Source organism: Pseudophryne corroboree, chromosome 8, assembly GCF_028390025.1.
Source record: "Pseudophryne corroboree isolate aPseCor3 chromosome 8, aPseCor3.hap2, whole genome shotgun sequence".
In the NCBI taxonomy this organism is placed as follows: Eukaryota; Metazoa; Chordata; class Amphibia; order Anura; family Myobatrachidae; genus Pseudophryne; species Pseudophryne corroboree.
Genome location: NC_086451.1, coordinates 120,464,258 through 120,487,746, shown reverse-complemented (window position 1 = coordinate 120,487,746; position 23,489 = coordinate 120,464,258). Strand labels below are relative to the sequence as shown.

The 23,489-nt window shown below is 41.8% G+C and overlaps 1 long non-coding RNA gene across 1 annotated transcript in view; it reads left to right on the top strand.

Annotated features, from left to right (window-relative positions):
• The first annotated feature begins 5,956 nt into the window (after positions 1-5,956).
• Positions 5,957-23,489, top strand: part of LOC134947549 (uncharacterized) — a 112,492-nt gene continuing 94,959 nt past the window's right edge. The window contains exons 1-2 of the long non-coding RNA XR_010182611.1: positions 5,957-5,997; positions 10,572-11,254. This is a non-coding gene — a long non-coding RNA (uncharacterized LOC134947549). The remainder of the gene's footprint in view (positions 5,998-10,571; positions 11,255-23,489) is intronic.

Here is a 23,489-nt window from a genome sequence, read left to right as displayed (position 1 = left end):
AGCTAAATAGATACTTTCTGTTATCTGCCAAGGAGAAACTATAAGTAACCTTATAGGAGAAAGTAATCGCTACCATAAGTAGACTGAGCCAAACATCTTTCTCTAACTGAAGGGAGAACTGATAGTTGATACTAAAACATAGTGTCAGACATTCTGTATTAACTGCTGTTATTTTTAGGAAGTTTATGGGCCCTTATAGTGCACTATCATATTAAGAGTACCCGGGTCACTCTAACACCTAAGGGTGTCTTGAAAAGAAAAAGGATTTGTTTTATTGCATGCAGGTACTGTGTATAGGCCTAATTGACAGGGGGTTAGCATGGATTAATGACTTAAAGGGGAATGTGTAATTGATGAAATGTTAATGTATACTTAATCCATTTGGTACTGGTCATTAAAGTGTTATACTTTCCATGTGTGTCTGGTCCGTCTGGAAGTTGATCTGAAGATCCTGGAAGAAAGAGACAGGTATATTAGATAATATATCTATGATATAAGGGAATCATCCCCTAAGGATAGAGATCAGGCTTACTCAAGCAAGCCTTAACGGTAGTTAAATACTACACATAGCTTGAGTGGAGGCACAGCTATTAGGTAAGCACCCCTTAATAGAATACATAGACAGCTCTCGTTCAAGGTATTGAGGGTAGGGTTACATTTGGAGGCACCGCATGAGATAGAAGTTACACTCAGGCCCTGTTACACCACAGGTGTCAGCTGCCATTAATTATTATTGATAAAGTCCTCACATCCCTAAAAATAAAATACAAATATGGGAAAGAAGCAAAGGAACAGGGAGAAGGTTGGACATAAAGCCATTGCTGTATCAGTTGGGAGAGTTGAAGCCAATAGAGAATGTAAAAGTATGGACAAACAAGAGTACCATAAGGGACCAGGCTTAAAGGAAGAGGTGACATGCAAGTTTGTGGGAACTTTTGTAAATAACCTAGGTGTGAAAAATGAAAAAATATTAGATGTCCCTGTAGAGTTGGAGAAGAGAAAGAAAAAATCAAAGGACAAGAAAGTCAGACTTGATCCCCACCTAAAGGATAGTGAGGGAGGTGTTAGTGACAACCTTGCTCATACTTTGGTCGCTAACATGGATTATGGAATGAAAGGAGATAAGAATGTTCTACCACTGAAAGACAGAGTTCCAGGGGAAGTGAAGATAGATGTAGGTATACAGAAATTAGAAACTGTGCTAAAGCAAATAGCTGAGGATTATAAGAAACATGGACAATTAGTATTAGCTCTGCCAAAAGATCAACAGAAGGACCTGCTTTCCCTGTTTCCAACTTCCATTGAGGAACCAACAAGAAGAGATAGCCCAGTGGATCTACAGACCCCGATAGAGGTGATAAGACATATAGCACTGGACAGGTCTAAACATATTTATCAGTTGTTGGAGGTTCTAGATGAAACCCGATGGAAGCTAAAAGAAGAACAGATGTTTAACACCAAAATTGATGAGAGGAACAAAGAGCTTGAAAGAGAACTTTGGTTTATACAGAGAGAGATGGAAACCATGGCATCTGATGAAAGACAAACCAGAGTGGATCAGGAGCAACAAAAGTTGATAATGTACCAGCAGCAGGAAGACAATATTCATTCTCTGGAATCAAAAATAACTGAGTTGTCTGAATTATTGGAAGTGGGTAAAGAAACTGAAAAGGAGGATCATATTCGTCTGAATGAAATGAAAGAAAGACTGTCTCAGCTAGAATCTGAGAATAAAATACTCAAGGATGCCAACTTCCTAAACAACTGTCCTGAAGACCGTATCCATGAATTTTCTATGCGACCGGATACTAAGGACATAGCATTACAGACTGAGGTAGTGGATGGTATATTGCTGAGACAATCTTCTATGAATAAAGTTGATAGTAAAGGGACACAGTATATGTCTCTTAAAATGACTGGCACAGTAATATGGTTCCATGTGAAGAAAGGCTATGGCTTCATTAAAAGGCATGACACCGGAGAAGACATATTTGTACATTGGACATCCATAACGAAGAATAACCCCCTAAAACTGTTGTACAGTGTAGGAGATGGAGAGAAAGTAGAATTTGAAGTGTTGGAAGGGGAAAAAGGTGTACATGCAGCAAATGTGACTGGCATAGGTGGAGTACCAGTGAAAGGGAGTCGATTTGCTCCAAACCGACGAGGATCATACAGTTATTGTTATCAACCACGAGAAAAAGCGGTTGATGAAGGAAGTGCATATTCAGAACAAAGGCAAGGGAGAGATCCAGCTCCATGTCATCCTTCTACAACCTTACATTACCGACCTCTCTCGAGATTCAATGGTAGATTAAATCAGTCCCAGGATCAAGAAACGGAAAATTCAGATGCTAAAGACTTGATAACTTTAGAAGCTTCGTCAGAGAAAGAAACTAGTCTCAGTGACAATCGTAGTGAGGTACATGATAACTTTACCCTAGCACAATCTCTTAAATCTTCCATCCGAAATCCAGTACTAAAAGAAGTCAATAAATCAGGTGTAGAAGAGCTAGGGAAACCAGCACGATCAGAGAACACTATCCCTGGGAGGCATGAAGGCTATGTAGTTCCATCCCTCCCTATTTGGCCAACAGTTAAAATGGTTGAGATGAGGTGGCTTGCTAATGGATGTGAATGAATATATACTATTTTAGCATAGTGAGTAAGGTAGATGGTGCATTGGCACCTAAAGATGTTAAACAGTGACAATGCACCAGGGGGAGAAATGTAACCCTGATTTAGGGTTTAAACAACACTTATACTGAGGTAGTTATAATATGGTGACTAAAATGGAGTATAAGCATATATATTATTCATATAAAAGTTAATGGATGTTGTAATACTGTATGCATGTTTTGAGGTAAATAATACAGTTCACATATATGTAATTGTATGTACATTGATGTAAATGTAGTGGTGAATACAATTAAGGCTTATTTTATGGTTTCACAGTGTATCTAAAGGGTTAATGTCCTTGTGCTCCTAACTGTCAATCACCTAGTGGGGTGATTGCTAGTGGGCGGGGCATCACCTCAGAGTGGGTCATGTGACTACTAGAGAGAGGTGGAGAGGTGCTGTGAGTGTAGCTGAGGGAGAGACTGCATATCCCTTGGTGAGAAGACATAGTTTTTTGCTGCTCCGGCCGTCGCCCGCATTAGAGCTGAGCGGTATACATTGTGGCGGCCGGAGGGGGCTTAGTGTGTGTAGCCAGAACAGGGCTTCCTTACTGTAAAGGTGGTGACAGCAGCATTGAGACTCAGCACTGTTCATAGAACCCGGCATCAGCGCTAGTCAACTCACCCAGCAGTATTGGAAGGGCGCACCTATGACAGGGAGACAGAGGGTTCCTTCCTACCTATTACCGGCACAGACTCTGACAGCCACAACAAAGAAGCCAGGACCAGCAGCAGAGGCTCCATTCTGTGTGGCTGTAAGTGTAAGGGAGGAGTCGGGGGAGCATCCTGCTGCAGCATCACTAGATCGTAGAAGTGTGAGTGTATAATCCAGCCATTTATATTACCCCTACACTAAGCACAGCAAGCCATAGGTGACTATGGTACATAGTCAATTTCATATTGGGACTAAGGACTCCAGGGCTAGGCCGCAATAATGGCTATTAAGCAGGAGGATAGTAATGGGTCACAGTAGTCAGAGTGACCTATAATTACAGTTCCATGTATGGCTTAATCATAGTGCTAAGGAGAAGGTAGAAAGCACTGGGTATATATATATGTAACAGGAGGAGTGGAGTGAAACTTGAACTGTTTAACGCTTCATAAATAGTTTTAAAGCTCCCAACATATATCAGCATCACATCAGTCAAAGGAGAGCCAGAGACATTGTTCCGCAGCGCTAAATAGAAAGTAACACCCTAAAGCTGCCACCTAATGTGTGTATTTATGCCCCTGAATTAGCAGAATTAGAGTCAAGGACATTAAAGGTAGCCATACTACAGTGACATTGGATGGATGTTAAAGCCTCTTAGCCACAAAGGATTAGAATATCATCCCGATTCAAGGACTAGCTTGTGGCACTTTAATACAACTGTGTTATATGTATATTCGTGAACCCGTAAGAAGGACTGACACGTAAGAGACTATTAGTTTTAAAGTTAAAGGATTTGAGCTCGCTGTGACTATGATAAGAGAAACCATCTCTTGCAGATATATTTAATATAGACTCATCCTAAGAAACAACAATAATTTGAGGCATACAGGAATCGAAAAGCTATATATGCTCTGAAATATAGAAAGCATCAGCTACTTCAAATGGACACAAGGACGCAGCATAACAAAGGTTTATCATACCAGCTTCTTAGGAGTTTAGTTTAATACTGGACAACTACGGTGACATTTTTACTGAGGAAAGGATACAGATTCCTTGGTAATCAACTGTTGATGTTACTATCTATGAGCTAAATAGATACTTTCTGTTATCTGCCAAGGAGAAACTATAAGTAACCTTATAGGAGAAAGTAATCGCTACCATAAGTAGACTGAGCCAAACATCTTTCTCTAACTGAAGGGAGAACTGATAGTTGATACTAAAACATAGTGTCAGACATTCTGTATTAACTGCTGTTATTTTTAGGAAGTTTATGGGCCCTTATAGTGCACTATCATATTAAGAGTACCCGGGTCACTCTAACACCTAAGGGTGTCTTGAAAAGAAAAAGGATTTGTTTTATTGCATGCAGGTACTGTGTATAGGCCTAATTGACAGGGGGTTAGCATGGATTAATGACTTAAAGGGGAATGTGTAATTGATGAAATGTTAATGTATACTTAATCCATTTGGTACTGGTCATTAAAGTGTTATACTTTCCATGTGTGTCTGGTCCGTCTGGAAGTTGATCTGAAGATCCTGGAAGAAAGAGACAGGTATATTAGATAATATATCTATGATATAAGGGAATCATCCCCTAAGGATAGAGATCAGGCTTACTCAAGCAAGCCTTAACGGTAGTTAAATACTACACATAGCTTGAGTGGAGGCACAGCTATTAGGTAAGCATCCCTTAATAGAATACATAGACAGCTCTCGTTCAAGGTATTGAGGGTAGGGTTACATACGCATGCGCTTTTATGACCTGATCGCCTGCGGCAGCGATCAGATCTGAATTACCCCCCAAGTTAAATTCAGGAACTACAATGCACAGAGATAAGATCTGAAATTTGCAATTTTACCACATGTAATGCGTGCATTTGCTTTAATAAATGTAGGCATTTAGACAACTAGACCTTGGAGTTTGGCTCCATGATGTCTGTACATAGCCATGTTATTTTGGAGGTACTTAATTTTATCTGGGCTGTTATTCAGACTGGTAGAGATGTAATTTCCCGCAGCATGCAGTATTATAATCTATATATATATATATATATATTTATTTATTTATTTTTTTTTCAAATAAAGCTTTTTTTGTAAGCAATGCAAGTTATCTTCTGGACCCATAAACTATTAATATACCCTAAAGTAGCAACAGTTCCTGAAAATAATTTACCTGCCTTGTTACTACTGTACTGTATATCACAAATACGGTATGTTCTTTTCTGGAATCAACCTTTTTATTTTCCTTCAGTATTAAGAAACAGAATCTCTTATCTCTGTTTTGCATACATGTATAAATTTTAGGTTTATTTAGTCTGCTTTTTTTAAAAGAACATCTGATGGATTTTTGTGTTATATTTAACATAAAACAAATCTGCATTTTAAATGTTTTATACCTAAATTTGGATAATCATTCTAAACATCGGACTTGGAGGATTCTCAAAACAATAAAAAAGGTGATGTCATTATTCTAATTTGTAATTTTTTTATGTGTTATAAAATTATTTATATAGAAAAGTAAACCCCTTCAGCAGCACTGTAGAATCTGCAAATCTCTCCATTTGCCAGCACTAATAAGTCTGGTGTAAAATGGATCTATAAGTAACCTACTGTTCTGTTCTTCCAGTTTGCTTGAAACTATTTGAGATGCCTGGCAGAGGAAACTTAGTGAGTATATTTACTAAACGGCGCATTTGCAATACTGACAGACTTCTGGCTGTTTTCTGGTGGAATCGTATTCTGCTGATTTATTAAAAAGCCAAAACTGCAGAGAAAGCCATCAATGTTTTGACCATTGGAAGCATAGAAGCCCAATATTTACTAAGTGGCAGCTTGAGAAGTCCCTGAAAAATCACCAACAAACCTGTCCGTACAAATGACCTGCCTCTGACAGATATGTTTGTAGATAGCACTGCACAGATACCTAGGATCTGTGCTGGCTTTTGTGTAGAAAATGGTGAAAAATCCCAAAGAAAAAAAAGGTGTGGTGTTCCCCCATTTGATAACCAGATCTAAGCTTTAACCATAGGGTCCTCACAGTTTTACATTAAACAGCACAAAGCTTGCCCAGCCAGCAGGGCAGTAGAGAGACTGGATTGGTGCAGCTACTTTTCAGGGGATGTGGACTAACCATGGGAGGCGTGTGTTTTGTTCATATGTTTGTAAATCCAGTCATCAGGACACAGAGACATGTGAGTTCACTGCTGTGCTATTTTATTCCATCACCAACTCCAGACACACTGCACACTCGACCACCCACTTCCCAGTATCCCCTTGGTCCCAGGGACCATCACTGAAGATTCAGGCTTACACATGTTAGTAAGGGAGTGTCTACAAATACTAAGCATTCTAATACACTAACATCACATCCTCTTTTCTTTAAAGATAAGCCCTGTACGCTTCAATGCAACAATTAACAACGTCATATTAAGAACATCATCTAACACGTTTCAATGAGTCTCTCAGGTCTGCGTATTTCCCTTTTGGGTCTTTCATACACAGTCTGTGTTTCATCTACCATGTTGGACCTTTCTAGAATCGTGGTTTGTTCACCATTATAAGGATCATCATACTTGTCAGATGAAGGGTATTCTTCAGTCATGTTGTCTTCATTATGGTTAGGTTGAGATCTTAAATCCACCCGATTTCTTCTTACTTCCGTTCCACGCTCTCTACGTATAGTATAAGATCTTGGTGCTACTTGTGCTTGCACAATACCTTTCTGCACCCAAATACCTTTCTCGTGATCTCTGAGACGGACTTGGTCACCCAATTTTAGATCAGATAGGCTTTTTGCTCGCCTGTCATGGAACAGTTTCTGTTTCGCCTGTTGACGTTCCTTACTCAGTCTGACCAACGCTGAGTTATGTGTATTAAGCAGTTCATCATGTATCAGGAGATTTGCTCTAATCCTCCTTCCCATCAGCATTTGTGCAGGAGAAAGTCCATTCTGTAAAGGTGTACTGCGGTAGATTAAAAGACTTTTGTAGAAATCTTCTTTACCTTCTTGAGCTTTTTTCATGAGACTCTTTACAGTTTTTACTGAACTTTCCACCAACCCATTTGAGCGTGGATAGTGGGGACTTGATGTAGTATGGACAAATTCCCACTCATCAGCAAACTGTCTAAATTCAGCACTGGAAAACTGAGGACCATTGTCAGTGAACACTTCCATAGGAACACCATGCCTTGCAAAGATTGACTTCATGCAATTGATTACGGCTTTACTAGTAGTTGTATGTAGTGTCTTCACCTCAGGGTAGTTAGAGTAATAATCAGTCATGACAATGTACGTTTTCCCATTACAATCAAACAAATCTGCGCCAACTTTCTGATACGGTCTCTCTGGCACTGCGTGAGGACTCAGTGGCTCGACTTGTTGTTTCGTTCTATACGTAAGACAATTTACATGTAGCTGTAGTCTGTGCTATATCTTGGTTCATTCTTGGCCAATACATAACTTCAAGCGCTCTCCGCTTACATTTCTCTTCTCCTAAGTGGCTTTCATGTGTCTTGCACAGCATAGTTTTTCTTAGTCGTGCAGGTATGACAAACCTATTGCCTTTGTAAATAATACCATCGACAACTGTAAGGTCACTTGTTTCAGTTTTTCTCTCAGCGCAAACGGCACTTTTCTACAGGGTTGTATCACTGAAGAAACTTGCGTGTCTATATTTATTTTATGCTCTCCAGGCAAGCAACCTAGACCTTCAAAAAAGTCTCTGTATTCAGTAAACATCGATTTGCAGTCATCATCTACTTGTGATGTCACCATAAAAACTTTCTTTAGCAAGCTTAGTTTCTCACAGGAACGTAATCCTAGAATCGGTTGCACATTTGTATCCACAATCAGTAGAGATGTTTTAAACTGTTGTCCCTTATATTTCAGTGTCACTAAGCATGTACCTTTCACAGGAATTTCCTTCCCAGTGTACCCTGTAACTTTCACTTTGGCTGGATGAATTTTAGGTTTTACTCTAAAAATCTTATAGTCTTGAAATTATATTAAATTCACCTGCGCGCCAGTATCACGCTTAAAGGGAATGACAATCTCGTTCACAGTTAAAGGGACAATCCATTCTTTCTTATCTGCACTGCAAAGTTCAATGCAATCCACAAAGAATTCATCTGTTTGTTTAACAGTATGCACTTTGGTTGTTTTACTTTTAATTTTACAGCATTTGGCAAAGTGATTAGGTCTACCACATTTCATGCAGGTTTTACCATAAGCAGGGCACATTTTAGGATTGTGAGCATTTCCACATCTACTACACATTTCCTTATTAGACTGTGGCTTAGACTGCTTCATTCTTGAGAATGGAGGTTTGCTTGGCTCTGTTGTCTGCACTACATGTACATCAGCATCAGCTTTATTGTGTAACATTTTGGCTTGAAATCTAGTTATTTCTGCAGATCTACACAGTCACTGCCTTTTCTAGTGTTAGGTCTTGCTCTCTCAGCAGTCTCTCTCTGAGTCCATTATCAGGTATTCCACAGACAATATGATCTCTAATCAGTGAATCCTTTAAATCACCAAACTCACAGGTTTTACTGAGTGATTGCAGCTCTTTAACATACTGATCAAATCCATCTACAGACTTCTGATCACATGTGAAAAACATATCTTTCATATGTCACATTTTTCCTTGGCACAAAGTAATCTTCAAACTTTTGCATTATAGAAGATAGCACCATATTCTGCCCCTCAGCAAACTGAAAACTATTATAAATGTCCAACACATCCTCTCCTATCACATGGAGCAAAATGGATGCCTTCGTTTTGTCAGCCTCTGAATCAGCTCCACATGCAGCAAGATATATATTAAACCTTTGCTTAAATCTTTTCCAGTTTTCAGACAAGTTACCAGACATCAGCATGCCGGTTGGAGGAGCTAGTTTATCCATGGTTACTCACTGTTTGAAGAGAGGAGCACACGGCAGGTTTTGCAGACACTGAGTATCACAGCCACAGACTGCTGCAGGATTCTGTCACACTCTGAGAGCACTAGCAGTCCAAGTTAAACTTCTTCTGACACCATGTTTTGTTCATATGTTTGTAAATCCAGTCATCAGGACACAGAGACATGTGAGTTCACTGCTGTGCTATTTTATTCTATCACCAACTCCAGACACACTGCACACTCGACCACCCACTTCCCAGCATCCCCCTGGTCCCAGGGACCATCACTGAAGATTCAGGCTTACACATGTTAGTAAGGGAATGTCTACAAATACTAAGCATTCTAATACACTAACATCACAGCGTGGGCCTGCACACTTACAAAAAAAATACAGAAAAAAACAGTACTTTAAGCACCTCCCTGGCACACTGCAGCCCGGCACACAGCAGCGTGTGCTGGGCTGAGGAGAAGACCTGCAGCTGCCAGGTAAAGAAAGGGGAAGGGTGGGGGGACTTGGGCCCCTCCATAAGGCCTGGGCCCAGGTAAATAGTACCAGCCCCCCCCCCTACCCTCAGCACCACTGCCAGCCAGGGCTGATGGAATACAACAGAGAGCTGCAATGTGTGGATTCCCCACTATGACTTTTTTTTATATTTTTTAACATATTGGAGCCATCACAGATCATTGGGATCTGTGCAATGCTGGCAAACAACAGTGGCTTTTGCATGTAACCCACAAATACTGGACACCTTTTTTTTTACACTGCAATTTACGACAGGATATTACATTGATGAGTGTTTAAATGACAGTCAAATATAGTAAATACTGTATTTTGTAGTACAGAACCGCTGGCAGTGCCCATCAGTTTTAAATTGACAGCAAAACTGCTGCTTAGTAAATTTACCCCTTGGTCTACTATGCACTCCCTTGGCATAATTTACAGTAGAGAGATCTTATTTAATTATTTAGCACTTACAGTTGCAGCGCATGTGCCACTGTTAAACTTAATGGATATTTATACATTTTCAATAGTAAAATCTACACTTTTTGAGCAGAGGATCTTTTAATACCCTGATTATTTATTATTCCCTCATGTGCTCACCCTTTTCTTCTTTAATAATTCTCAACTGCCCAAATCACAGTTTTTGGGCCACCTGGAACTTATCTCTGTCATTTACTGGTGTAGTTATGCTTAGTTACCCTGTACTTGTCCAAAATTGATTTCAATTGTAAGTCACTGTTTTGATTATGTGCATATGTACTCTGTAATTGGGCGCTGCGGAACCCTTGTGGCGCCATATAAATACATGATAATAATAATAATAATAATATCTTTTTTAGATTTACCCCCATTATATAAGGAAACACAGTCACCGCCTGGTCCTGAGTTGATGCACTCTCTAACTGTTCACCAGAAAATTCCCCTGCTTCTTAAACAGGAGTCACCTATGAACTGACTGCTGGTATACAGTTGTCACCTTTTGAAAAATGTGCCTATTTCTGGTAAGTCTGCCCTGCTGCTGCAGAGATTCTCATGCCACCAAAGTCCAGGAGAAGTCTGGTGATTTCCAGGACCTACAAAGTCTGGAGTATAACAGTACAGCTTCTGCACAAACTCAGTTGCAATTTTCTGCACAGTTGGTGATCCTATTATATTTTTGCAGACTGGGTTTTGAAGGATCTTAATGACCAGCTGTTGGCAAGCACTTGTCAACATCTGATGCTCAGTACTGTACCTCACTTTAAATCTACAGTATATAACCAGCTTACTGATAGCAAGTTATTGACAGTTTATTGAGGTTGACTCTGTAAACCAGTGTTCTCAATCTTGTACTTTGCTGACTGTTATCACGTTTTTGAGCCTTGGCTTTAGAGTGTACATCTTTGGATTTTGACGCATGACTTGGATCATTTCCCTTTTTGCATTTGACCCCTGGATTAGACATGTACCTGCTAATTTACCACTGGCTACCCTCTGAACCACAGAATCTTCTGAATCTCTATACTGACCGTAACACTTAAAGGTAAGTGTCTTTTGAACTTTCTTTGTTTAAAAAAGTTTAAACAGTCACAAAGATATCTTGGGTCTAACAGAATTAACTATCCCATTTATGGATTCAATAATTAGAAGGGGTGTTTGTTCCGAAAAGGGACCACTAATGGACACTAGCTCAACACAGAGCAAAAAGTCTCTGTACCGACAATAAATGATAATTCTGTAAAATACAGTTAATCACAGGGTTGATGGTGCACCCAGAGTCAGTAAATTGATACATCTTCTATAGAGGGAAAGCGAAGAAAGACTCTTTGTTGGGGCACTCTTGAAAAAGTAGATAAAACTTAACCTTTATTCTAGAGATGAGCGGGTTCTGTTCCTCGAGATACGAACCCCCCCGAACTTCACCTATTTTACATGGTTCCGAGGCAGCCTCGGATCTTCCCGTCTTGCTCGGTTAACCAGAGCGCGCCCGAACGTCATCATCCCGCTGTCGTATTCTCACGAGATTCGTATTCTATATAGGGAGCCGCGCGTCGCCGCCATTTTCCCTCATGCTTTGAAGATGATAGCGAGAGGATGTGGCTGCATTCTCTCAGTTTCTGTGTTCAGTGTGCTGCAAATATCTGTGCTCAGTGTGCTGCAAATATCTACTTTCTCTGCCTGAAAAACGCTCCATATCTGTGCTGCATTGTAGTATATAGTAGGAGGACAGTGCAGAATTTTGCTGACCACCAGTATATATATAGCAGTATGGTACAGTAGTCCATTGCTCAGCCTCTGTGTCATCAAGTATACTATCCATCCATACCTGTGCTGCATTTTAGTTGTGCGCAGTTTATAGGAGGACAGTGCAGAATTTTGCTTACCACCAGTATATATATAGCAGTACGGTACAGTAGTCCATTGCTCTACCTCTGTGTCATCAAGTATACTATCCATCCATACCTGTGCTGCATTTTAGTTGTGCGCAGTATATAGTAGGAGGACAGTGCAGAATTTTGCTGACCACCAGTATATATATAGCAGTACGGTACAGTAGTCCATTGCTCTACCTCTGTGTCGTCAAGTATACTATCCATCCATACCTGTGCTGCATTTTAGTTGTGCGTAGTATATAGTAGGAGGACAGTGCAGAATTTTGCTGACCACCAGTATATATATAGCAGTACGGTACAGTAGTCCATTGCTCTACCTCTGTGTCGTCAAGTATACTATCCATCCATACCTGTGCTGCATTGTAGTAGTGCGCAGTATATAGTAGGAGGACAGTGCAGAATTTTGCAGACCACCAGTATATATATAGCAGTACGATACAGTAGTCCATTGCTCTACCTCTGTGTCGTCAAGTATACTATCCATCCATACCTGTGCTGCATTTTAGTTGTGCGCAGTATATACTAGGAAGACAGTGCAGAATTTTGCTGAACACCAGTATATATTTAGCAGTATGGTACAGTAGTCCATTGCTCTACCTCTGTGTCGTCAAGTATACAATCCATCCATACCTCTGCTGCATTTTAGTTGTGCGCAGTATATAGTAGGAGGACAGTGCAGAATTTTGCTGACCACCAGTATATATATAGCAGTACGGTACAGTAGTCCATTGCTCTACCTCTGTGTCATCAAGTATACTATCCATCAATACCTATGCTGCATTGTAGTTGTGAGCAGTATATAGTAGGAGGACAGTGCAGAATTTTGCTGACCACCAGCATATATATAGCAGTACGGTACAGTAGTCCATTGTTCTACCTCTGTGTCGTCAAGTATACTATCCATCCATACCTGTGCTGCATTGTAGTTGTGCGCAGAATATAGTAGGAGGACCTTGCAGAATTTTGTGACCACCAGTATATACTGTATATAGCAGTACGGTACAGTAGTCCATTGCTCTACCTCTGTGTCGTCAAGTATACTATCCATCCATACCTGTGCTGCATTGTAGTTGTGCGCAGTATATAGTAGGAGGACAGTGCAGAATTTTGCTGACCACCATTATATATATAGCAGTACGGTAGAGTAGTCCATTGCTCTACCTCTGTGTTGTCAAGTATACTATCCATCTATACCTGTGCTGCATTTTAGTTGTGCGCAGTATATAGTAGGAGGACAGTGCTAAATTTTGCTGACCACCAGTATATACATAGCAGTACGGTACAGTGGTCCATTGCTCTACCTCTGTGTCGTCAAGTATACTATCCATATGTGTGCTGCATGTGCTGTTTGGGGACTATTTTTTTAAGTGCCATCCTTTCTCACACTGCAGTGCCTCTCCTAGATGGGCCAGGTGTTTGTGTCGGCCACTTGGGTCGCTTAGCTTAGCCATCCAGCGACCTTGGTGCACCTCTTTTTTTTCTTTGTATCATGTGCTGTTTGGGGACTATTTTTTAAATCTGCCATCCTGTCTGACACTGCAGTGCCACTCCTAGATGGGCCAGGTGTTTGTGTTGGCCACTTGGGTCGCTTAGCTTAGCCATCCAGCGACCTTGGTGCACCTCTTTTTTTCTTTGCATCATGTGCTGTTTGGGGACTATTTTTTAAATCTGCCATCCTGTCTGACACTGCAGTGCCACTCCTAGATGGGCCAGGTGTTTGTGTCGGCCACTTGGGTTGCTTAGCTTAGCCATCCAGTGACCTTGGTGCACCTCTTTTTTTCTTTGCATCATGTGCTGTTTGGGGACTATTTTTCAAATTTGCCATCCTGTCTGACACTGCAGTGCCACTCCTAGATGGGCCAGGTGTTTGTGTCGGCCACTTGGGTCGCTTAGCTTAGTCATACAGCGACCTCGGTGCAAATTTTAGGACTAAAAATTATATTGTGAGGTGTGAGGTGTTCAGAATAGACTGGAAATGAGTGGAAATTATGGTTGTTGAGGTTAATAATACTATGGGATCAAAATGACACCCCAAATTCTATGATTTAAGCTGTTTTTGAGGGTTTTTTGTAAAAAAAACACCCGAATCCGACAAAAAATTTACAGGGAGGTTTTGCCAAAACGCGTCCGAATCCAAAACATGGCCGTGGAACCGATTCTAAAACCAAAACCCGAAAAATTTCCGGTGCACATCACTACTTTATTCATATTCAATAAAAAAATAATCATATGTGATAACAGCAAAGAGAATCACAAATAGTAAAGATAAGAATTACTTTCACATAGAAAAAGACCTAAACAGGGTAAAGATTTGACTTGAATACGCTAGAGGTGAAAATATTATACAATTAAATATAGATGGTATAGTACAATCATCATGTTGGGCTCCCAACCAGAGAATCTCCTAATTTTGTGACTGTGAGCTACCATCTCTTTGCTGTTATTACATATGATTATTTTTACTGAATATGAATAAAGTGTTATCTATTTTTTTCATAGTACCCCAAACAAAGAGTCTTTCTTCACTTTACCCTCTATACAAGTTGTACCATTTATGGATTCCAAAGAAGCTAAAATCACTAAGCCATCTCGTATAAACTAAGTTACTACAAGGTAGGCTGATGGCATTGTAAAATTGCAGTAAAAACATTATTTTCAGATAGGTCTCAAAGATCATTGTCATGCTACCGGTTACTCCTAGAAGACACCACTAGGCCAGAAGAGCTATAACAAACATACCATGACTTACCTAGCCACTTAGGCCTGAGTAAAGGGTAGTGAGGGGTAAAGATGAAGTTGACAGGTTGAAAATACAGAAAAGTATGAGATATAAAGCTGAAGTTTGTGGGTTGAAAAAATTAGGAATTGTGAGAGACGAAGCCAAAGTCCAAAAACCAAGCAACAAAATAAGACTCTTGATACACCAATATTAAAATGACTCTATGGCCAAAATTTACTAAGAATTCGAGTTTGTCCGAATTGTGTTTTTTTTCTAAATCCCAATCCGGGAATTCACTAAGCACCAATCTCGGCAGTGTTTGGACTATTCGTAATGGTTTGATTAGCAAAGTTCAGAAATACGAATCAATAGACCATCGGTCAAACACGGCTGTTATTTCATACAATACGGGCATTCACTATTCATTCGTATTTGGGTGTTAGTCTCTGAGTGCTCAAGTGCGGGTCTGTTTTTTCCGATTCGTTTAAAAAAGCAGCAAAAAAATAGACCTGGTTTTTCCAGTCGAGTTTGGATAACCATGCACGGATCAGTGAGATCTGTGCATGGTTATCTATGGGAAAGGGTCTATTTAGTGTTAAAACTTAAAAAAAATTGCGTGGGGTCCCCCCTCCTAAGCATAACCAGCCTCGGGCTCTTTGAGCCGGTCCTGGTTGTCAAAATATGGGGAAAAAAATGACAGGGGTTCCCCCATATTTCATCAACAAGCACCGGGCTCTGCGCCTGGTCCTGGTTCCAAAAATACGGGGGACAAAAAGCGTAGGGGTCCCCCGTATTTTTGAAACCAGCACCGGGCTCCACTAGCCAGGTACATAATGCCACAGCCGGGGGACACTTTTATACTGGTCCCTGCGGCCCTGGCATTACATACCTAACTAGTCACCCCTGGCCGGGGTACCCTGGAGGAGTGGGTACCCCTTAAATCAAGGGGTCCCCCCCTCCAGCCACCCAAGGGCCAGGAGTGAAGCCCGAGGCTGTCTCCCCCATCCAAGGGCGGCGGATGGGGGGCTGATAGCCATGTGTAAAAAATGTGAATATTGTTTTTAGTAGCAGTACTACAAGTCCCAGCAAGCCTCCCCCGCAAGCTGGTACTTGGAGAACCACAAGTACCAGCATGCAGTTGAAAACCTGGCCCGCTGGTACCTGTAGTACTACTACTAAAAAAATACCCCCAAAAATACAGGACACACACACCGTGAAAGTTTAAATTTATTACATACATGCACACCTCCATACATACATACTTACCTATGTTCCCACGAGGTTCGGTCCTCTTCTCCATGTAGAATCCTTGGGGGACCTGTGAAAAAAATTATACTCACATAATCCAGTGTAGATTATGTCCAAAGTATAATCCACGTACTTGGCAAAACAAAAAAATGGAAACCCGACCACGCACTGAAAGGGGTCCCATGTTTACACATGGGACCCCTTTCCCCGACTGCCAGGACCCCCCCTGACTCCTGTCAAAGAGGGTCCCTTCAGCCAATCAGGGAGCGCCACGTCGTGGCACTCTCCTGATTGGCTGTGTGCTCCTGTAGTGTCTGTGAGGCAGCACACGGCACAGATACAATGTAGCGCCTATCCGCTCCATTGTAGCCAATGGTGGGAACTTTGCGGTCAGCGGTGAGGTTACTTTCGGTCAACCGCTGACCGCAAAGTTCCCACCATTGGCTACAATGGAGTGCATAGGCGCTAGATTGTATCTGTGCCGTGTGCTGCCTCACAGACACTACAGGAGCACACAGCCAATCAGGAGAGTGCCACGATGTGGCGCTCCCTGATTGGCTGAAGGGACCCTCTTTGACAGGAGTCAGGACTTGTAGTACTGCTACTAAAAACAATATTCACATTTTTTACACATGGCTATCAGCCCTCCATCCGCCGCCCTTGGATGGGGGGACAGCCTCGGGCTTCACCCCTGGCCCTTGGGTGGCTGGAGTGGGGGACCCCTTGATTTAAGGGGTCCCCACTCCTCCAGGGTACCCCGGCCAGGGGTGACTAGTTAGGTATGTAATACCAGGGCCGCAGGGACCAGTATAAAAGTGTCCCCCGGCTGTGGCATTATGTACCTGGCTAGTGGAGCCCGGTGCTGGTTTCAAAAATACGGGGGACCCCTATGCTTTTTGTCCCCCATATTTTTGGAACCAGGACCAGGCGCAGAGCCCGGTGCTGGTTGATGAAATATGGGGAAACCCCTGTCATTTTTTCCCCATATTTTGACAACCAGGACCGTCTCAAAGAGCCCGAGGCTGGTTGTGCTTAGGAGGGGGGACCCTACACAATTTTTTTCTGATTTTTAACGACTTTAAACACCTTTTTAAGGTACACAATGAAGCCCTGCACGGATCTCACAGATCCGGCCGGGATTACTTGTGTTTTGTCAGGCAGTGTTTTACTCATCACTCCCGTAAAACACTGCCTAACATTACGAATCACATCGACATCGGAAAAAACGAATTGGGAAAAGTCGGCAGCTTAGTGAATGATCGTATCAGGATTCAAAAAGTTGCAGTAAAATGCACCCGATACCATTCGAGTTCAAACACCCTTCAAAACGGCAAAAACACAAATCTTTGTAAATATACCCCAATGTGTTGGTTTGAGGGCTCTATACATTTAAGGTTTTTTTTTTTAGCCCTAATTGCCCGAATTCTAACTAGACTTGCTTCCTTTTCCAGAGAGCTTTGAGCAATCTTCCAGTGGCCACAATAAAAACATCAGCCTATCTCACTGTAATCAGTTCTCCCATCTTAGTGTAAAGTAGCACTCTAGCTGCTTAGGCTTCTCAAAGCATACATTCCGCATGACACAAATCATAGGAGACTGGTGAACTAATAGAAGAAAGTGATAACCTGTCTCTTTTCACTGAAGCAGATGTTGTAGAATGCAGTTGTTGAACCAATTGCAAATGGGAATAAGTCCTATAGCACAGGTGGGAAGGTCCCAGTAAGTAAGCTCATCTTTAATAGAGACTGATAATCCACTCTGAAAAGAGATGGGAAGCAACTCATCATTCCATCTGGTCTCTACTGTGAGAATTAAATTGAAATTAATGACATACAGTGTGAAGGAACATACATATTTCACAAGCTGGGTCAGTTTTGCAGTTGCATTGGCAGTGTGACACAAAAAGTCAAAGATCTGTTTTAACCTGACCAAAAACACCTTGCTAAAACCTATTAACAAATCATTCTTGTGGATATGTGTGGTCCGGGATCCTAGTGCAGAAGTTTGAACTGCATGTAAATCTGAGCCAAGAACTCCCAACAAAAATAAGGGTTGCCATTAAAATGAAAGGGTTCAGCAATTTTAGGACAAAAGTGTGCATTGACCTATGTTGCTTCCAAAGAAACAATATAGAATTCTGTCATGAAGTGATTGAGTTGGCTGACCAAGAACACATAGCAAGAATAGTATCTTACTTACCCAGTACATCAATGTGTACTTCATTTGCAGCAGCAGTGGAGGTTTGTAACTCCAGGATTTCTTGGTTGCAGAGGTCTAGCTGGAACTGAAGGACAGGAAGGGTTTAAAATCCTTATCCGACCAGTGCTCTCGGCACTGGCACCGAATAGCAGCCAGCAAGTAGGCCGGAGTCTCAGTAGTGCCAGGGAATTTCTGAACTAGCTGTGCCAGGAAGCAGAGCAGATTGCAGCTTCAATCTATCAGCAGACTGAATACTAGCACTTTTAGTGTTGAGACATTTATCCACACCTGTTTGTTGAATTTTTGTGCCTGTTTGTCTAGGATTTCTGTGTGTGTATGTTAAAGTGCAGCGTCTGCTAAAATGAAGACTCTGCTTCACCATGAACCTGCCTAACATGTGTCCTAATTCCTGTGACCCTGTTACATATGTCTTACTGCAGCTCTAGCCTAGCGTGGTTCTTTCTGGAACCCCAACAAAATGTTACAGTGCTGGTTACTTCCAGGGTAGGACACTTTGATTAACAATGAGAGGAAAGGAGAAGGGCTCAGAAACTCTCCTTATGCTCTCCCTCTCTATTGCAACTTAGTTCCAATTCCATTCCTGGATCACAATAATGATCACCAAAGAGAAGACCATAAAGAATGGGTGATCCATTGCCCGTTATTCAAAGAAAGAAAAACTCAAATGCCAAAATAAACATATATGCATGTTTTGGGAATATTTCATTTCTATATCCCTTTTACTGAATATAATGCCTGATCTGGCAAATACAGATGTGAAGGGTTCAAGCCCTGACCTAGATATCGTAAATTGTGGTTTCTTGAACCCACTTTGATTTTTTCAGTGCATGACCTCAACTATCACACCTAGATTTTATGACTCCCATTATCTTCAAATTAAAGTACTGAAGATGGTTACCATACCAGCTTTTGTTGACTCAGAGCCTATGGTAAATTTCAAGTATTAATTGTTTACTGAGTGGGGCCTAATTTCCATTGTCTAGAATACTTCTCCAGTTTCATTAAAGAATATACTGTTAATGATTCTCTCATAACTTCTTGACTATTTACTATATAAACTCGGCCATTACAAATCACCTCTGCTGATATCTCCTAAGAGTTCCATGTTCTTAGAATGATCCACCTTTTATATTATTCTGTCATTTTTTGGGTGTTATTGCTGGCTCTCCATAATCCCATCACGAATTGCTGTAAACCAGAAGAATAACTTTTTCAGCACTGTATGCATATTTATCTCTCTGTTGCTATCGCCTCTGTTACACAGGTGATTCTAATAGCCTTCATGTACTTTTTAGATATTTTTAATAAATGTCACACAGAGCAATTACCATATGCTAGACCAGTTAGCCTGTCCCAATGAATTCTTGCCTGGGTCTCAAATTTTATTTGGATGAATTTATTCTTTATCGGGTCCAAAATGTAAAGCCTTGAGGAAATTTAGTAATCTGAAATGGAGGTTCAGACATCATTCTAGTAAATTTGCTTGACTTTAAGACAGATTTATATCTCTGTATTGATTATCATGCCTTAAACTTGATCACAATCCAGAATTGTTCTACACTTCCCAATAATGCTGAGCTACTGGAAAGAATATCATCCGACAGATGTTTTACCAGTTTAGACTTTAGAGGTCCTATAATCTCATTGAAGTCAGACCAGGTCGTGAAGTGAAGACATCATTTTGCATTAGATAATGCCACTGTGAATATTATGCCCTACCATATGGCTTTTGCTATTTTTAAACATTGCATTAATTATACTGTATGTTTAAAGATCTACTAGACCATTTTGTAGTAGTCTATTTGTATAATGTCCTGCTTTTTTCTCTGTTGTTTTAAGAATTGAGAAAACATGTTCATACTGTACTAGCATGGATTTGTCAATAGATTATTGTCTAATGTCAAAAGATGATCTTTTGAGCAAAAGTCATTGGACGTCTGGGGTCACATTTGTCCTCAAAACTGTTACAAATGGACCCTGATAAACTCAAGGCCATCAATGTACGGCCTACTAGGAATTTAACTTTGCTAATTATTAATACTGCTTTATCTGGGATGTCTCCAAGACCCAAGATTGCCTTAACCCACAAGACTCACATCATCTAAGAGTTATGGAGACATAGGCATTTCTATAATGGGTGCAGTGTGTGCGATACACATGGGACCCTGGGTCTAGGGGGGCCCACACCGCACACGCTGCCCCTTAGATTATACTTACCCCACCAGAGTCCCGTGGTGGAGGACCTGCAGTGTGGACATAAATCACTTGGAAAATGGCCACTACAGCCATTTCCTAATGATTTGCACTTGTGCACTGGAGGTGTCCCCGGGAACAAGGCACAGGCACCATGTTCCCAGAGACCTGCACATGTGCAGTAGACTCTGGTATTATGCCAGAGTCTACTTACTGCCAGAGAAGCCCGCAATGGAGGCTGCATGCAGGTCCCCTCTGCTCTTAAAACACCTCTGTATGGAGACTCAACATGTCTTCAACACTTGGAAAACGACGATAACTTTCCATAGGTTTAACACAAATGTAATTTCACCACTTCAGAGCAGGTGATAAGCTTTCACCATATGCTTCAAAATCCCTGGGACACCCCCCTGAATGACGAATTAGCACTTAGAAGTTTTTAATTACTTTTAATATGCCAATAATGACATCATTTTTGGGGACAAAAAGTTATGGAAAATGGGGTACGGGGTTTGGGACAGGTATATTCGGGCACTTTATGAGTAGGTTACGTGTTTTTAAGCTTGCAGCTGTAAGTACTATTTTTTTAAGGGTCTTAAAATTACCCAAATATATACTTATACCCATTTGTATGTGGCCCCAATTGAATTTGAGCATTTATTTTGCTTAAAAACACTTGCTTTCTATCTATCAGTTTTCCACTTTTTAGAAGAATGCATACAACATCCTTTTGACCCAATTCAATACCCCGAATCTTTTTATTATGACCACTAATAGACTTCTATAATGTTTCTATCTTAGTTTGGTTTTTTGGGGGGTACAGGCAGATTTCCCCATTTTTTCCTACACTTTTCACTAGTTTTGACAGCAAAAATTATCCCAAGATTCTAATTTTCGTGAATTTACAATAGAATAGGGCGAACTGTGGGAACGCACAAACACGCAATAAGCCGATTTTGTCGCTGATGTCCGTGAAAAGATTTTGGTAAATTACTGAGTTATAATGGCTAATTGAATCTCCTCCAAAGCCTTAGGAGCCCTACACACTCGGCGATGCGCCGCCGAGGTGCCCGACGGCCGATACGGCCGACGAGCAACCCGGCGGCGGGGGGGCAGTGACGGGGGGAGTGAAGTTTCTTCACTCCCCACGTCACGCGGCTGCATTGAAGTGCAGGCAAATATGGACGAGATCGTCCATATTGGCCTGCATGCACAGCCGACGGGAGATCAGCGATGAACGAGCGCGGGGCCGCGCATCGTTCATCGCTGGAGTCTCCACACTGAAAGATATGAACGAGTTCTCGTTCATTTATGAACGAGATCGTTCATATCTTTCAGAATATCGGCCAGTGTGTAGGGCCTATTAGAGCTATTAGGGCTGATCAGTGGTGTAAGTTCATGCCTGTCACCTGGAGGCAAAATAGAAGGTGGTTCCCCCCCAGTGGCTCCAGCTTGCACATGTGCTGACATCCCAGCAACTTGCCAATGGTACATCTGGGAGAATAAAGATTCCTTATTGCAGCTACTTGGGGTGATAAGGAATCTTTATTTTCGGGTGCTGGCAGCAAATTATAATAAATAGAGCCCTGAAGAGCGGTTTTATCAAAGCTCAGAGTGAGGTAAAATTGTAAGAGATAACGTACCAGCCAATCTGCTTCTGCCTTACATTTTACAGGCTGTGTTTAAAAAATGACAGTTATGAGCAGATTGGTTGGTGCTTTATCTCTCATGATATTATCTCTCTCCAAGCTTTGATAAACACCCCACTTAAAAGATTTATTACAATAATTAGTGCATTTTTTTTAAACCAACTTCTGCTCTCTTTTCTTTCAGGTGAGCAGTAGCTCATTGTACACATTTTGATTTGTTATCAGACACATTTCAGACTCTTCAGCAGAAGGGGTCTTCAAAAAGGTTTTCTGAGCTTGGACAGTGGTCAGCAAATCACTACTGCCTTTCTTTATTGGCGCCCCTCTGAAAGCTGGAGCCCGGCGGGAATGTCTCTATTGTTTCTGGGAGTTATGCCACTGGGGATGATTCTGACTTGAGAGCAAAGCCAGAAAGAGCAAGTAACTTTCAGTTAACTGGGAGTGTTCGGTAAAATGCAGGCATGCCTGCATTTTACCGAACACTCCCAGTTAACGCTCAGTTGCCACCCACAAACGGTCTCTTTCTGTCAATCACCTTGCGAATGCCCGTGCGATCGGATTTTTCGCACCATCCCGTCGTTGACCGGCGATGCCCGTTGTTGCTGTCCGATGCTCGTGCACATTGCGGTGCATACGCGTGCGCAGTTAGGATCTGATCGCCAGCTATGCGAAAAGGCACAGCAGCGATCAGATCTGAATTACCCCCTTTGTTACTTGGCAAAACCATATTACACTGCAGGTGGGGCTGATATAAAATGTGCAGAGATATGTCGCTTTGAGAGATTTATGTCCAAACTCAAATCTAAATTGTAATGTAAAAAAACAGGTGTCCCGTATTTGTGGGTTACATGCAAAAGCAACTAGTAATTACCCTGTAAGTAAAAACTACTGTTAGTGCATTTGAACCCCTTCCATTGCAACATGGTTTTTTCCAGATACAAAGCTACCTGCTTTGTTCCTACTTCAGAATCAGCCCCATTGTGTCATAAAGGCCAAGAGCAGAGGCGTATCTAGCATGGGGCGAGCAGGGCACGTGCCCTGGGCGCCGTGGCAGCCCCAACAGAGGGGGGCACCACCGGCACCTGCACGGCCCGCTCGCCCCATCGGACAGGGATTCCGCCGGCGCTACCCGCGGCGCTCTCCCTGTCTCCCTGGCTGCTGTGCCTGTCACATTGGACAGGCAGCGGCAGCCAGGAGCCTCCCCCTTCTCCCACCCCTGCAAAGTGTAATTGCGCGTTCGCGGAGGTACGCGCGCGACCACGGGGGTGCGCGGCCTCAGAAGTGCAGGTGAGTGCCGAGCGGGGTTTATACTTTCCTGTCTGGAGAGGAGAGGGGATGGCAGGGGAAGGGGATGCG